Source organism: Acomys minous (genome assembly GCF_964271855.1).
Source record: "Acomys minous genome assembly, chromosome: 5".
Classification (NCBI taxonomy): domain Eukaryota; kingdom Metazoa; phylum Chordata; class Mammalia; order Rodentia; family Muridae; genus Acomys; species Acomys minous.
In genome coordinates this window covers 54903323-54922099 of record NC_140494.1, presented here as the reverse complement: position 1 = coordinate 54922099, position 18777 = coordinate 54903323, and the positions used below count along the sequence as shown (strand labels likewise).

At 35.4% G+C, this 18777-nt stretch overlaps 1 pseudogene across 1 annotated transcript; it reads left to right on the top strand.

Annotated features, from left to right (window-relative positions):
• The first annotated feature begins 12967 nt into the window (after nt 1–12967).
• Nucleotides 12968–13734, top strand: LOC311598367 (DNA-directed RNA polymerase II subunit GRINL1A-like; annotated as a pseudogene). Its single transcript has one exon. The product of its transcript is annotated as a DNA-directed RNA polymerase II subunit GRINL1A-like (transcript).
• Nucleotides 13735–18777: the final 5043 nt, after the last annotated feature.

Here is an 18777-nt window from a genome sequence, read left to right as displayed (position 1 = left end):
TTTATTATATTTTGTCTTCTCTAGAATATTAGTTGTTGGAGAAGAAAACTTTATCAGGCTTTTCAATGTAATATACCAATTCCTACGATGTTACTAACAGCAAATTCATAGGAACAGAATATGTTAGCAATGGTTAGATTCATAGCAAAGAGACAACATTATAAAATGTTTCTAAATACATGCATTTTAATGTCAGAGTTGTTAGAATGCACAATCTATCACTGCTATTTTCAATTATGTTCTTTTTATTTATTTTGATTGCAAATAGATTCTTCTCTCATACAATATATCCTGAACACAGTTTTTCCTCCCTCCACACCTCGCATATCTCCTGCAGCTCCCCTCTTCCCCAAAGTGACTTCTCTTGTTTTATCCACAGACAAAAGCCCCCAAAAGAGGATATCCAAAGAAAATAAAACAAGATACAATAGGACACGATAAAAGCCCTTCTATTCAAGCTGAACAAGGCAACCCAATAGGAGAAAAAATCCCAAGATCCAGCAAAAGAATCTGAGTTCCACCCAATTCTACTGTTAGGAGTCCCATAAAAACACCAAGGTAACAGCCATAACACATAGGCAGAGGACCTGTTTTAGACTTACACAGGCTCCTTGCTTGCCACTTCAGTCTTTCTGAGTCCATAAGAGCCCTACTTAGTTGACTGGGGGAGCAGGTATTTTCCTGGTGTCCTCCATCCTTTCTGCCTACTCTAAATCTTTCCTCCCAATCTTTTCTGAGGTCTCTGATCTCCGAGTGGATGGACTAGATAAAGACTTTCTGTTTATTTACTTGTACTTTCTTAAAGATGGTGTTTAAACTTTACATCCCTAAATTTAGCCATTACTCTTATAATGGAAATATCGCTTGGCTAACAGTGTAGTGCTAATACATTGTACAAGTGGTGTTTATTACATTACCTGTCAGTGAATACGTTATTTCTAACAATATAGAATCTAGCCTTTGGAAAAGGTGGCATAATATGTTAAAAATGAAAATCTTAAGGTGAGTATGGAACCAACTTAAGAGCAACACAATAGTGTCCTTATGAAGTTTTCTATTCAAAACTGCAATGATCTGAAGACGAACATGATTTTTAACTTGAAATTTTCCCCTGAAACTTTAACATTTGCAATGGTTCTATGCCATTTCTTTACACTTGAAAAATTTCTCTCCTCTTTATTTTTTAAATAAGACAAAACAGGTATTTTTAGACAGCTTAAAATATTTCATTTTATATTATTCTTTACTTTAGATTTTGAGAAGTCCATATAAAGGTTCAGTATTTATGTAATTTCTGTCCTACCATCTTCCTGATCCAACTCCTCTCAATTTTGAGACCTCTTGAATTACTATTACACACATATTCATATATACGTATAACCTGCTGAGTTGATGTACTGTTGCTTGTATGTACATGCACTTAGAATTGATCACTTGGGGTTATGTAACCTATTCAAAGCTCATCTCTAGAAAAGAATGATTCTCTATCTCCAAGCAGTTATTTATTGCCTTTACTGCTTCTCCCAGGTGTGGGGCCCTGTAAGGTTTCCCAATTCAGTTTATGATGTTAAGTAGAAGTGCTTTTCTGCAGCTCTGGCTTTGGCAACCATATATTTTAGGACTGACCTAAGGATATCATTTTTGTAAGCAAAACAAAATTTAGCCTTTTGTCAAGTTTCAGTGATGGAGTATTCATGTAGCCTTTTTCAGCTTCCCGAAGACACAACTGATAGTATGTGAATTTAGATTCTCTATGACTCCGGTATCTGTCTTCAGACTTCTTTAATAGAACTTTGTAGAAAATAGTAGGAGTGTAGTATTTAGAATTAATCAGGTGACTAGCAACCATGAATATCATTTTACAAATTTACTAAATATGTTGTATAAATATTTTCTCCATTATTTCATTTCATTTACTGGCTCCAGAGAACACTATCAACTAACTAGAGACAATGTGTTCTAGGTTCCAATATGCTTTCCTAACTCAACTTAGCTTCATTCTTTTCTTAAATATTTTTAAATTATGAGTATATGAGAACATGTGAGTATGTTCACAGATTGATAGTTCCCAAACATGCTACAAAAGGCTTCTGAGTATCCTGGTTCAGAAGATGCAAGGGGCTGCGGGTCATATGAAATGGGTGCTGTAACCAAACTGAATGTATAAGGGAAGAGCTTGAAAAAACTCTCAAAATGTTCAACAGAGAACTAGAGTTCAAACTTTATTAGGACTTAAATTTCTTAGTGAGTTGTATTGTGTTAAATATATTATTGATCATTGTCTTCAAAATAAAAAATATAGAAACCTGTATAGTTGATGTCATTACATATTAAATAATCGTCTATGATAACTGAGCAATATTGAATGAGTTTTCTGAACACAATAATAAAAACTGCTTTATACTTCACTGATTGACATTTTATTCATCAACACCTTTAGGAATAGTTACTAAATTTTTATAAGAAAAATAAAGATATTTTTACTGGAATAATTATAAGAATGTATTCATAGTGGGTAATTAAAATGCAAGAAGGTTTAGCACTCTTTTATGTAACATTGAATAAATTTTGCAATTGGTGTTATCAAATCAGACTTACCAATTTTGGATTAAAATTAGTAATGAATCTAGCAAAGAATGGTGTCAGAAGTTATCTTCTTGCTCTGTGTGTGTGTATGTGTGTGTGTACTTACAAGCGTGTTTTTTTTCCAGTTGTAGTGAATATATAGCATACTTGGAAAGGGCATAATATAATTATATTAAAAATCTTATTTGTACTTTTAAATAAATTACAAAGGAGAAGTAACATGACATACAATACTTAGCAGTAGAATAAACAAAGTATATAGAAATAAATCTTTCAAGCTCAAATGTGGTAAAAAGAACAAGATTTAGAGGTTCAGGTACAAGAGAGATATATAGTACCAAAGGCAGTAATCTTAAAAATTTATATTCCAAATGTGCAGATGTGATCTTCTTTTCAGTCAGTGCATTCTGTGTGGAAGATGAACATGCTGCCGACAATAGGGCATGATTTAGAAAACTGTTGCCTTCACAGAGGAATATAAAATGCCATTATATACAATACTTCTTTGCAAAATCTTAAACAGAATTTAATCAGTCACTGTACAACCTAGATATATTTATGGAACAACAGCATCAGGTTTAAATCATGCAGAGTTTGTAAATGCAAAAATTAATAATGCTTTCTGTGTTCATGCATTGCCTAGGGAAAAAATTCCGAAGACTATATTATCAGAAAAAAACAGATTTTGAAAATTTGTAGGCCACAAGGCAATCTGTCACTTCATTTAAAAGGAGGGCTCCATATTCAAAATGTCTAACAGGTCAGAAGATAAAAAGTAGTTGAATTTATTATGTGAGGAAAGAAAATTAATTGACAGAGGCAAAAATGTAATAGAATTAGGCCCATGTGGAATAATTGAGAACTCAAGATCTGTCTTGACTCTATGCAGTGATTAAATTGCAAGCCAAAAATGGAAGTACGTCCTTCATAATCCATGTTAAAGATTTCTGAAAGGAACATATCATAATATAATGAAGTCTTAAGACAAAATTAAAAATGGCACTTGGATAAAACAAAATTTCTTCTTATTTTGTTAGTTTGTGTTGACTGTTTCAAGTTATTAACACAGATGTAGAAAGATGTAGTTTTTTTAAAATTCAGTGCTTTGAAACAGTGTGCTGTGGACATGATTGTATTCCTAACCCTAGTGAACTTGTGGTTACTTGCAAAATGTCTTGTAAAAGATTGGGCACAATCCACTTCAGTATGCATAGATGAGGCACTCATGAAGCCCTACTCCTTCCTGATACCCTACGGCAGTAAGTATTGCTAAGTGAGTGTATACCCTCTTCTTCAGTGGTGTAGCTCTTGATAAGTTGCCTACTTTCTAGTAAATAACACCACACAAGTGTTCATGCACAAAACCCTATTCAAACTCAGCAGCTGAGGGGAAAAAATCAAAATAGTAGAATGCCTGGTTAGGAAGAAGAATTTTCAGTGGTATGAGTAGGATTAAAGGTCCTAAAGGTCTAAGACGTGTGTACAGTTTATTATATATAAATGTATATACTGGTCATCTACTCGGTAGGCCATATTTTAAGAATGGAGAATATATGGTATCTTTTTTCACTGAAATATCATAAAAACACACTGTTTGTGTGTATGTGTGTGTGTGTGTGTGTGTGAGTGTGGTGTGTGTGAGTGTTTGAGTGTGTGTGTGTTTGTGAGTGTGTGAGTGTGTGTGTGTGTGTGTGTGTGTTTTCTCTGTGTAGCTCTGTGTGTCCTGGAACTCATTCTGTAGACTAGTCTGGTCTCAAACTCAGATACCCACCTGGCTCTGTTTTACCAAATTCTGGGATTAAAGGAGTCTGCCACCACAGCCTGGCTTACATATAATTATTTCTTTATAACAGAAATGGTTAGCTTATATTTGTCTTGGCAATAGATTTTATAAGTCTACAAAATCTATACATTCATAAATGGACAAAGATTTGGTCTCAGAATAAACTATAACATGAATATAATGCCTGATTCAGGTGGACGTGAGATTGGTGAATGGAAATAACTAAGTACTTTATGACGATTAGGATGAAATTAATGGAACTCAATAAAAGAGGTGTAGGAAGTAGTTCCTTTAAAACATAATTACAACACAAGGTTTAAGGTATATGATCAGTTCCCCTGTGAAAAGAATGCCAGAATTCTCTCACAGCTTTCTGATTGACAAAAACATGTACGTTTCTCAACAGAAACAAACTGGCAACTTGATTAAACTGTCCACCAAATAGAAACGTGGTGAATAAATTTCTCTAGGTCATTCATTTTGACACTTTCTACTGCATTTCTTTCATTATTAGTGTTCCTCGCTGCATTGAAATGTGCTGTAAGAACACAGAGTTAGTTTATTTGGTCATTTGTTTATTTATTTATGTAAAATCAAGGGCAATTTTATAACAGTTTAAAAAAAGAAAAACACCAAGACAGGCAACAGTAGCCCTGGGGAGAAAAATGAAAGAGAGAGGGGAAAATGTTCAGGCATTTGTTTGTGATGCCCATGTGGAGTCTGGCTACAGGGCAGCAAGCAGCTTGGCTATAGGGAACACTCTGGCCCAATGTATTGGGAAAACCATGATTAGAACTGAGAGGGTAGAGAGAAGAAAATGTGTGCTTCTGATTATTCCAGTAGAGCCGAATACTTAGAAAGCTGCATGAATTCACTCACAGTTATCTTCTTTCTGTCCTGTTTTGTAAATTAATTTTCATAGAATATGTTGCTATTAAAACTTGTCATTATGGATCAACTTACATCACCTGCACTTATTTAATCAACTAGTCTTTACTTTTAATAAAAAAAAAACTTTTACTGAATTATTTGTCATTTTATGCTAAACTCTTGTGCTTTGATCTATTTTTATGCTCTGGAATGATTCACTCAAGATACTTAATGTTTATCTTCTTACAAACATCATCAATAGCTTCTGTTTCCGACATTTGAAAGTCATGTCAGTCATATTAGATGTCATGGAGTGTGTGACTGAAGGTGGGAGAGAAGTGTCAATCAAAGTGTAAAGTGTATAAGCTGCAATGGAAAAAAAAAAAAACAGGTAGAAGGGCTTGGTGGTGCAGAGCTCCTGAATGTCAGCAGAGACTTCCCAATATATTCACTGAGAGGCTTTTGAAGCTCATGTGATCAGCGGTGATCAGTCATCTTCTAAAATACCCGAGATCACTGCGTTTTCATTAGTGGATTTACTTGCCTAGAGGATGACTATTCTCTGTCAAAACCCCAGCTTTGGGCCGGGCGTGGTGGCACACGCCTTTAATCCCAGCACTTGGGAGGCAGAGGCAGGCGGATCGCTGTGAGTTCGAGGCCAGCCTGGTCTACAAAGTGAGTCCAGGACAGTCAAGGCTACACAGAGAAACCTTGTCTCAAAAAAACAAAAACAAAAACAACAACAACAAAAACAAAACAACAACAAAAAAAAAACCCAGCTTTTGGTTTCCCAAATTCTCTTTTGAAATTCGCTGAGATATATCAATACCTGTGTTAACTGTTCATTGTTTATTTATCCTTGCTGACTTTAGCTATACTAATCCAATCCTTCCTCTAGGTTCCTATGATAAGACTCTGGTATAATGTTAGATGGCTTCTCATTTTTTAAAAATTAATCTATTTATTCACTTTATGTACCAGTTGTAGCTCTCTCCCTCTGTTACTACAAGTTGCATCCTCGCTCCCTCTTCCCACATAGCCCTCTGCTATTCACCAGAAAACTCCCCCACCCACACCCACCCCAGCTCATCAAGTCCCATCAGGACTGAGATCATCCTCTTCCCCTGTGGCCTAGCAAGGCTGTCCCTCAAGTGGGCAGTGATTAAAAAGCAGGCAACAGACTCCATGTCAGCTACAGCCCCTCTCCCCTTACTGGAGGGACCCAGAGGAAGCCCGAGCTACCCATCAACTACATTTGTGTAGGGGGCCTAGGTACAGCCCATGCATAATTATTGATAGGTGCTTCAGTCTCCACAAGCCCCTCTGGGCCCCGTTGTTTTTGCCTCTTCTTTAAGGTGCAAACATCTACTACAAGGTACTGTGCTAGTTTGTCCTATCGGTTCTGATCTGATGAGTTACAACATTCTTAAATTATTTTTGGTAGTTATGTATTTTATGTTCATGTATGCAAAAACACAAGAAGAATGTGCATCTTCCTCCTTTTATGAAGAGTCCTATGAATGTCAGTAGGGTTCAATGTTTCTCTTCAAGTCAACACTGTCTTGTCTGAAACCCTCCCTAGGATTTAAAAATTACTGATTGTGTAATTTCCCATTCAGTTTTCAGAATAATGAACCCATCTGTTTCTCTTTGTATATGTCTAGTGTTTGAGTAATCTTTCTTTTTTTTTCTTAAGGTTGGTATATGTTAGTAGATGTTCTGCACTTTGAGAAAGTTTCTAATTATCTTCATTCCACAAGTGTTCATTCTTTGTAATTGCAATTGTTCAGATCAGTTGGGCCAGAGATTAAGATAAAACTCCAGCTTTCTTTTAATTAAGGTAATCATGGTAATTCGCTTTCAGTCACTATCATGGTTTTATACACTATTTTATGATTAAAATAGATTATTTCAAATAATATGGTTGCTGTATACTATTTTTGATATATTTACAGACTTTGATTTTATTGGTATGTTTAATACTGATTTTTAAATGACTATTTATACTAGTGTATCATATTTATTGCTCTTTTACTACGTAGTCTTTCTATTTTTCCATTTTCTTATTTTTCTGTGGGTACCGATGACAGCCAAAATTTATTATTTCGGTAAAAGTGATTCTTATTTTTCTTAACATTTTTATTTATTATATAAAATTTCCACATATGTGTATAATGAATTTTTATCACAACCAGCCTGTATTTTTCACTTCAGGTCACCTTGATTACCTACCAACTTACCCACTCCACAACGTAAAATATTCTTGTCTTCTTTTTTGCTTTGATATCCTACAACTGCACTAATTTCTGATATCCCCTTGAGTATGCATTATTCTGCCTATATGCACATGGAAACTGCATGTGGCACCATTTACAGGAGCATGTGCAACCTACCAATTGCCTGTAGTTCCTCAGCTGTGGGTGGTACCTCATATGCAACTCCTTAAAGGAGTTTAAACATGCTTGATCCTGAGCAGGTAACCTCACCTGCGTTATGATCGTATATGCAGTCATGATGCCAATCCAAGAGACAGTGTGTCCTTCCTGAGTTTCAGGTCTTATTCTCTCTGCCCAGTTCTCCACAGTGGTCTTAGAGCCTCTTTCTGTGCTCTATATGTTTCAACTAACTAAATTAATAATGGTTGGAATAATTAAGAAAATAAACATAACAAATTTTGTCTTCATTAATTTACTCCATAATAATTGATTTCCCTTTTTTCCAGATCTAACTTCTTAGCCTATATATTTCTTAGTTTGTGTATTCAAATTTTTATTTTATTTTATTAATTAAATTGTTGAGACAGAGGCTCAAGTCTTCTAAGCTGGCCGTGAACTTGATGTGTTGCCAGGTATGCCCTTGAATTTCTGCTTCTCTTGTCTCTGCCTCTGAATGTGTAGATTATAGGTCTGTGTTTCATGGTCTAAATTTTCTTCCTTTTAAGAGCTTCCTTCAATATTTGTTGCTAGAGATGTCAAATGTTGAGAAATTTTCTCAGCTTTAAACATCTGAGGATTATTTATACACACACACACACACACACACACACACACACACACACACACACACATATATATATATATATATATATATATATATATATATATATATATATATATGTTTAGTTTTCTAGGAAAATTTCACTTTTCACTCAACCCAAACCCAGAAACTGTTAAAATTAAGAGATTTGGTTTGGTATCTCCGGAATAGCAGTCAGCAGTCATGAGGTAAGTATTGCTGTGCTTGAGTTGGGAAGGAAGCCAGAGAGTATGTTGGGAGGCAGCATTCTCTAAAGATGGATGGAAGTTATAGAAGATGATTTAAATAGAAATTCCTGTACAATGAGATTACTAAGTTCACTGCAATTATCCTGAGTTTCTGACATTTTTTTTTGGTCCAATACTTCCAGAAGCATTTATTAATGATTAGAGCAATGTAGCACTGCAGTCCTCTCTGGTATCTTATAAGGCTTCCATTAAAATAACAGACTTTTATTCCATTTTAATGCAACTTATAGATGTTTATTTACTCAGAATCTCACTTTCCTTGTTTATCTCAATATTACTTAGAACAAAATGAACTTTAACCTGATCCTATTATTTTAAATGGTTTTGTACTGCACACTTAGTGAATAAATACATTATCTGTAATGCCAGTATACAGAAAAATTTAAAAATACAAGTGTATAGTCTGGTGGTCTCAGAGGTTCTTTGTCAAAATTTCCTTTATTTTTAAATACATGTAGTGAATTTCAATACAAACTCAAACTTCCATATAAATATATATGTGTATATATGTGTATATGTGTATATACTGATCTATGTTTCAACTTTTTATATGTTTAACACTACCTTTTCTTGTTATTTAAGGTCTTCAAAGCACCCTATCTAATGTCTAGGAATTTTAATGAAATACGAATATCAGGTTAATCATTTGTATATCTTATACATATGAGAATTTTTCCACATTACACACATTTGCATAAAACACTATTATTTCCTTATGTGAAGAAATTTTATAGCCTCTGTAAATTATTTATGTAAATTAATGATAATAATTTCAGGACTAACCTTTATCTCTCATGATACTGATAATATGGAATTACTATTGTTTATGATTTTACTAACATACTTTTCTTGATGATACCTATAGCTTTTTCTTCTTAGGTTTAAAAGTGTGCTGACTAATGACATATGTTATATTCTCGAATAATTTTACTCTAAACAACTGTCCTAGTTGTTTGATAGTACTTAAGGTTATACTGTCAATCCCTGCAAAGTGTTTGGATATACTCTCCAGATTCTTATTTTTTCTGGTTTTGGTTCAAATGATATCATCATATTATTGTAAATTTTGTAAAGCAAAACCTCTCAATATGGTTACTCAGCAACTCTTTTTTCCTTGTTATCTAACCTTTTCGGTTTTGCTTTACAAAAATAATGTTTACTTTCATGTGCAACGATGGCAACAATGAATATGTCAACTGTACAGGGGAAATCCAGAGAGGCCTTAAGCCTACACAAAGTACTGCAGGGAATGCTTAGAGTGGAAGAAATAGGCTTCCCCAGGAAAGAGCACAGCAGTTGCCTAAATACAAAAAGGTAACGCCTGAAAACTTACATCCAAGTAGGACTATACATACGGACAAAGCTAAATCTAGGAACATACTGTAAAAGTATATGTGCATATACCTATAAGCATGTACTGACAATTAATAAAATGAAATTATAAATTTGAAAGACAGCTGAACTATATAGAAGGCCTTGGAGAGGGTAGACGGAAAGATAAATACTATAATTATATTTAAATCAAAACTTAAAGAAAATATGTAATATATTACAAACTTAGATCTATTCTGTAAATCAACTCACAATGATTATTTCTCAAGTTCTTATTCTCACACACTTACTGGAGTGCTCTCTCTCTCTCTCTCTCCTCTCTCTCTCTCTCTCTCTCTCTCTCTCTCTCTCTCTCCTCTCTGTCTCTCTCTCTCTCTCTCTCTCTCTCTCTCTCCTCTCTGTCTCTCTCTCTCTCTCTCTCTCTCTCTCTCTCTCTCTCTCTCTCTCTTTGTTTTCCTCTCTTCATTTTCTCCTTTCTTCTCCCCTTCAAACAAAAAAAAAAGTTTTTTTTTGTTTTTACTAAACCTCTGAGATCTAGAAGGATTATTCTATTCACTTGCAAAAATTTTGTTTTCTGTGACTATAGTCTGTCAAGACCTATTTGTCTTATGCATATGTTATATTTTTTAAATTTTGCTTCCAATTCACATTATAAACTCTGCATCTGTTCCGTATTCTGCTAATGCATTCCGAAACGGGAATTGTCAACTATGTTAGCTGGGGGATGATGCTGAGTATACCTCTTTCTCTTAATCCTTACAGCTTGGCACATAAAATTTTGGTTGTCTTTGTTACTCACAGTCTCATTTGTTGTCTGCTCGTGTTAGTTTTGTTGTTCACTTTTGAATGTAATGGAGCTCTGCTAATTATTTTCAGTGGGAGGGTTAATTTAATACAAACTATTCCATCACAGTAAAAAGTGAAAGTCTCATTATGATTTGAATAGTTTTTTTTCTCTAGATAATAATTAAATTAGGCTATTTTCATGGACTTATTAGCATATAGATATTTTATATTGCTGTTATGTAAGTTTATACATTATTCTTTTGAACATTTTCATTTTTTTTAATTTTACTTATTGTTTCTGGATAATATTGTGCTTACTTCATCCATTTGTACACCTTAAGTAGTTTACAAACGCAGTCTTTCACTATCTTAAAACAGTTTGCTGTATTTTAGCAAATAGGTAATCTCAGCTTTTCAGGAATTATTTATGTATGCTTGTTCTTCTTCCTGGAAGAAATATGTTGTTATTCAAATATCACTAAGGAGATATTTTAACAAGGCAGTGGTGGCACACTCATTTAATGCTAACACCTGGGAGGAAAGGGCAGGCTGATCTCTGTGAGGTCAAGGCCAGCCTTTCCTACAAAGCAAGTTCAAGATTGCCAGGGCTACACAGAGAAACCTATTTAAAAACAAAACAAAAACAAACAAACAAAAAATCCTAAAAGCCAACCAAACAAACTTTTCAAGATATTTTGAGGTATCCAATTATTTAGTAAATATTAATATTAAATATTTCAAGATTTAAAGACATAAATATATTTGTTGTACATTTATAAATATTTATATCTTACTCCTTTGCAGCGAGGCTTATGTTCATAAGTGAACACACACGCATATAGGTATAGAACTTCAATCATTAACTTTATAAAGACAGGATCTATTCATATTAGATGTTTGTAAGAGGGCTAGAATATAGCCCTAGAGTCAGAATGATAATTCCAAATATCTTTATTACTATGTTTTTTGTAGTATCTCTTCGTATGCTGTTGATTGAGTAGAAAATATTGTATATTTTGATTTGTTTGATTTCTGCATAATTTTATTTTATTGCTTATTTCTTTTTAACTCGTTAATTTTGCTATTGGACAATTTTATACATCTACATAAAACATTTTTGTAATCTCCCCTAATATCTCACCTTGATAAGATCCACGTCCTCCCTACAGGTCTGTTTCCCACATTAATGGCCAAATGTTTACTCTGATTTTCACCAGGACAGTATGTAGTCTTAAGTTTGGACCTCTCTATTGGATCCTGATGCACTCAGTGTTTGGTGTAAAACTAATGATAATAACTGCTCTTTTCTTATAATCTGCCAGACTTCAATAGTTTAGCAGAGTTGTTAGACCACTAGAGTTTCTCCCCTCAGTTGTTTTGTTAGTTGTTGACAGCACCAGACTTACTGAGAGCCCCAGCAGACAAATCAGCTTCTGTGGGATCTTTGTTAGGTCATGCCTATAAAAAATATAGCATTTAAAATATTTCACTCTCATCCTGGAGCCCTAGGATGTTTTCCATACACTCTTCCTCAATGTTCTTTAAGTCTTTGAACAGGTGGAATAAATCATCTCTTATTTAGATCTGGATAATCACTCATCATTTATTTCTTAGCAATATTGAAAATCTATGGATTCCGTGACACACATTGCAAAGAAAAGTTTTGTTTTGGGGATGTATCCTATTATAGAAGAATCTATTTTCAATTAAAAATAAAAATTAATCACATAATGAAAGTGTCTGTCTATGAATATAAACAAATATTTATATTGAAGTTTGGTGCCTTGTCAATTAGTTGAACAACAATAGCTGAGTTCCACATAATGGTATGTAACCTCCCCAGCTATGAATTTTTTAATAGGTTTAAAATTCCAAACATAAAGAGGGGGGAAGGGATCGATGCTCTTCCGGGAAGATGGCGACTCATGCTCTCCCTCCTGAGTCTTTCTCTGACAGCCTGGGAGCCTGAGCCCACTGGGGAACCCTGCCAGCTACACCAGCCTCAGCCTGTGCACAATGTGATCCCTGCCCAACGGCTTAGAGTCCTCAACTCCCAATGACTTGGAGCAGCTGAGTTTCCTGGAGCTGTAGTAGAGATCAAGGCACCAGGAGAGGCTTTTGCTCAAGGAGTAATCCACTTGGAAGTTGCCCGCCAAAGGTGGAAAGATCCAAGAGACCATTGCAAACAGAAAGCTGCCACTGCAGAACGTGAAGAGGTTGGAGGGAAAGTGAACTGTTTGACCCTGTTAGTGTTGACTGTAAATTAAGACAGAAAGCAACCACAAGAGTTGGTACTGAGGTAGACAAGGCCCAGACTTCTGACCCGATGCTTGATACTATGTCATTAGATTCTGAATGTTCCTCTGTAGTCATTAAATCTTCTAAAGCAGGCTATGACTCCCCAGTATCTGCACATTTCACTCACAGAGGGAATGAGGAGACTTTGGAGGCTGGCTGTCCAGTGAACACAGACCCAGCTCTCAGCAGCAGAGCCAGGGCACCCTCATCTGAAGTGAACCAACATCATCCTCAGCGCGGTCAAGTGGAAGACATTTCCAGCAGCACTGACAGTCTGTTTATCACTAACTTGCAAAAGATCACAACCTCAGATCGGACTGAACCCTCAGAGGACAACACTGGCGCTGACAACCTTCCAGGCCTCAGGAGCGAGACTCCTAAAAAGCCTCATTACATGGAATTGCTAGAAATGTGAGCCAGAAACGCAGTGGCCCCTCATAAGTTTAAGACTAATGCATTATACAGACAACAGAGTGACTCACCAAGCCATTGTCAGAGGAGCGAGTCTCTTGCTTCCTCAGAAGAGCAGCGATGATATAGACCTAGGCAGCATCTTGATGAGGTCACAGCAGCATGCCTAGATCCACTCACCACCAGTCGGCACAGCTGCTCTCTATAGAAGAGTTGCTGGCCCTGCAGAGAGAGCAGAAGCACAGGCAAGGCTCACAGCATAAACTAGCCAAGAGACTGAATATTAGAATGCAGAGCTGCAATCCATAAGAGGAGTCTTCAGGAAGATGCCAAGAAGTGACAGACAAAGAGGATGCCCAATCTTCCTCCTCACATGCATGCTGAAGATGAGCGCTGGCAGACCGGGAAGGCTGACTGTTGAGCCGTTATTGTCTCCTATCAAACTTCCTAACAAGTATCAAGATCAATGTCAGACCTTGCTGGGGGACAGCGTTTTTTTTTTTTGTTTGTTTGTTTGTTTGTTTAAGTTACACAGCAGTAGCTACAGAATAACAACTACAGAATAAGATAACATTTCTGTTTTTAATAAATAGAAAAATTAACTCATTTCCCCCATAATTCAATTTTAGTAGAAGTCAATGCAGTGAGAAATTCATTAGTCTTAATCTAGATAATCTGACATGGTGACATAAAAAAAAAGGGATTTTCAGTATATTTCATTTCAGCAAGCCACAAATGGTGATATTTTACATTACAAATGTTATACATCTTTTCTCCTAATATTCCCTCACCCGCACCTCACTTTGTCTTCCTCTTTCCCCCTCCATTCTGCCTCTTTTCTAATTCTATCAATGCTTATCAGTTTCTCTCATGTTTGATAAAATTCAAGATTTTAATTTTTTCTGAATTTTCTTTACTGCAGTGCTACCTCTTCTACCCCCTTATTACACTGTATTTTTCTGTTTTCAATTTATGTAATGGCCTTAAGGGTGGGACAGTTTGTATCTGCCTAATTTTAGGGTCCACCATCAAGGGGCTGAGTTTCAAGGCAAGGCGGTCTTCCCGATAGTCTTTACTTCTTCGGATACTAGCTCTGCTCTTGATTTTGGTGCAATATCAATAAAAGTATCTCATTAACAAAGCAAACTGAAACAAAGCAGTGTCATCTCAGGGCTTTACATCCACTGGAGCAGTTTAGAATCAGGTTAGCACCCTGCCTCTGGCCACAGCTGATTATAATAAAGTTCTAATGCACATTTGTTTCACTGAGGACAATGTTTCTACCTGCCCAAGTCTATGGTATAGACATAGGGGCTCAAACAGCAATCACTAACCTGAAGATACCTATGAAGCTTGAGGTTAGAAAAGAGACAGTGTTGATAGTCTCATTACTATCAGGATGATTAGCTCCATGCCTAGTTGCACCTGACAATGATAGCCACAGGCACATGCAGTAGTGAGTGGTGTAGCATGGATCTAAGCCTCTACAATGAAAAGAGGCTCATGTTGGAGCTCTGGCCTGTAACAGGAACATTTTGTTGCATCTCAAGGTGACAAGCTACAAACTTAGCTTCTCTCATAACTTTTCTACTCTCTATTAGGGGAAGTTCTTATCAATCACTCCTGTTCCCTAAGGCAAGGGAGAACTAGAGGAGTCAGCTACTTGACAGGACACATTGATTACTAAGGACCAGTTTATACATACTATCCTGGGCATAGAACCAGGGGATTCTTTACTACATTGGTTTCCTCCAAGGTATCTGGAACTTTTTTTTTTTTAAAGAATAAAATATGTGTCCTTTTACCTCCAACTGAACACATCTTGCATTTTGATGTTGTCTTCTTTCATCATGATGTTTCTGATTCTTGCAGAGATGTTTTCTGTAAAAAGTGATTATTATAGTTATTTTTATGTTCCACTGTGATACATAAACATGAGCAAATTTTCTCCCATTGACATGGCACTGATCAGACATTCCATCCTACGAACTATACACATTCTACATTGAAACTTAAGATTCATTTTACTTATTAATTCATTAATAGGCTGTTTTAACTTTATGTTACTGTTCAACATTACTATTTTTAAATGGAATTTCAAGTTTCCTGTATTCTTTCTAAGTGTTTAAATTTGAGAGCTTTTTCTAGAACAATTTAAAAGTAATATACTCACTATAAAATGTGTATCAGAGAGAAAATAATGAAGTTAATAAAAATAGTTCGATTAATTACATTAAAATTCCTTTTCTAAAATACTGAATGCTAAATAATGAAATGTCTCTGGATCTTTACAACTAAGTAGCTTCTGTAATAATGTTAGAATTCATTAAATAAAGATGCCAATGGCTGCAAAACAAATAACAAAACAACAATAAGTCAGTTCTAATATAATTAAAATTTTAATAAAATTGGAGTTAGGAAAATGAGGTAAATAGCACATTAAATATTTATAATTGCACAAAACATGTTTTTATTATACATCAATATCTTTTCACATTTAAGTGTGTAGAAGTGCTAAATATTGAAGCACCTTTGCTTTTACATCTGGAAAATTACGAAGCTACTCATTAGATAATCACTTAGTTAACATGATTAATTATTTCACATTCCTGAAGTATGTTTTTAAAGTTTGTTTAATATATTTTAGCACAAATGTACCAGTTTAAGACATCCTCAGATAACTAGTACATGGTACAATCTTTTAGAAACCATCTAGAAAATACACTTACAATAGTATCTCTCAAAAACAATGGAATTATTCCTCACACTTTATTTGACACTATTCTTGACTTCATGTAGCCAGGAAAAATTACTTCAAACTTTGATGGTAAAGATTTCCTGCTATATATTCCTACTCATTCATATGAGATCTTAGACTCACTGTTTGGAGTTACCAAATTTTCACAATATGCAAAGCAAAAATCTCTTGATCAGATTTTAACGACAAATTAGAAAGAATTTTGAACAATTGTATTATCAGAACAACTAAGAAAGAAAAACTGAGAGTGTTATGCCTGTGCATGAAGCCTATGGGAGATATTCAGGGAAGTTGAAATAAGTGGTAACATGCATCCTGATTCTATGCAGCAAAGAATCAACAAGCATGTCAAAGTCTCAAGATCCCAAGTGGCTGATATTGTTTCAACATACAAAAATGTATTGGCGTAATGTACTACATAAAAAAACTGATAAAGGAAAAATTATGATCATCTCATTAAATGCTGAGCAAGCCTTTGACACAATCCTACCCCTCTTCATGATAAAAGTCATTGAGCAATCAGGGATACAAGGAACATACTTGAACATAATAAAGGAAGTTTTCAAGCCTATAGGCAACACCAAATTAAATGGACAGAAAAATTAAAACAAATTCGCTAAAATCAGGAACAAGACAAGGATGCCCATTCTCTCCATATTTATTCAATATTAATTGAAGATCTCGCTAAAGTGATTAGACAACTAAAATAGATCAAAGGGATACAAACTGGAAAGAAAAATGTAAAGTATCATCATTTGCAGATGATAAAATAGTATGCATAAGTAACCCCATAAATTGTACCAGGGAACTGCTACACCTTAAAAACACCTTTAACAAAGTTTCTAGATACAAGATTACCTCCCCCTATATATGATCATAGGGTATCAAGTCTCTTCTTAGTAACCTGCAGTCCTTCTTCTGAGTGCCACCAGCTCTCCCCTTCCAGGGGACATGGTCAAATATGAGGCACCAGAGTACGTGAGAAAGTCATATCCCACTCTCCACTCAACTGTGGAGAATGTCCTATCCATTGGCTAGATCTGGGTAGGGGTTTAAAGTTTACCACCTGTATTGTCCTTGGCTGGTGCCTTAGTTTGAGCGGGACCCCTGGGCCTAAATCTGCCTATCATAATGTTCTACGTGTAGGTTTCTAGGACCCTCTGGATCCTTCTACTTTGCTATTCTCCCATGCTTCTCTCATCTAGAGTCCCATTAGGATGTCCTCCCCTCTGTTCCAGTTTCCTGGTAAGTGAAGGCTTTCGTGGGATATGCCCCTTGGGATAGTATGCAGATATAAGTGAGTATATACCATTTGAGTCTTTCTGCTTCTGGGTTAACTTACTAATTATGATCATTTCTAGCTCAATCCATTTATCCACAAGTTTCAGGAATTCCTTGTTTTTAACAGCTGAGTAGTATTCCATAGTGTATATGTACCACAGTTTCTTTATCCATTCTTCTACTGATGGACACTTAGGCTGTTTCCATGTTCTAACCCAGTTGAGAAATGGGGCTTGGAACTAAACCGAGAATTCTCAACAGAGGAATATCAAAAGGCTGAGAAACACTTAAAGAAATGCTCAACCTCCTTAGTCATCAGGGAAATGCAAATCAAAACAACTCTGAGATTCCATCTTATACCCATCAGAATAGCTAAGATCAAAGATTCAAGCGACACCACATGTTGGCGAGGATGTGGGGAGAGAGGAACACTCCTTCATTGCTGGTGGGAATGCAAACTACTACAGACACTTTGGAAATCTATCTGGTACTATCTCAGAAAAATGGGAATAGGGTTTCCTCAAGACCCAGCTATTCCACTCCTTGGAATATACCCAGAAGATGCTCCAGCACACAACAAGAAAATTTACTCAACCACGTTCATAGCAGCCTTATTCATAATAGCCAGAACATAGTCACACTCTTACATCAGCATCATAAACACACAAAAATGAAACACTGTAGACACATGAAATATGTCATCTGTTATTTCTCTTATATGTGTAAAAACTTGTCTCCAATGTTTTAGCCTGATAATGATTTCTATTAATATTAATGAAACTTTGGTGTTCAATATAAGAATGCTTCCTTACAGCATGGAGATAAAATGCTATTAATATAACACTTATAAAAGGAAAATGTGCCCATCTGGAAGTTACTAACCTAAAAATGCATATCCCAATTAAAAAGCATATTTTTAATTCAAAATTATAATTGAGATTATACTATAACATTTCCATTCCCCTTTCTTTCTTCAAACCTAGCTACCTGTTCCACTCCTAATTCATGGCCTCTCTGCTTTTTTTGCTTTTTTGTTTTGTTTTGTTTTCTTGTTTTTTTTCTTATTACTATTGCATGGTTATACGTGTATGCATATACACAAATATTCCTAAATATCACTTCCTTGGTCTTTATAATGTATACATTTACGTATATTTTCAGGCTGACATTCGGTTACTGAATAAATCATTGCCATGTCCTTTCCAAGTGAAGACCAGCTTCACACAATGAGCTTTTCTCAGCTATCTGTAGCTATTTGTGTAGGATTGAGGACTTGTGGACTTTTCCAATCAACTTTGCCATGTTCATTGGTATCCTAGCTAGTTTTATATCAATAACAAACTCAAGTCAAAAGAGAGCATGCAGCCTCAATTGAGAAAATTTCTCTA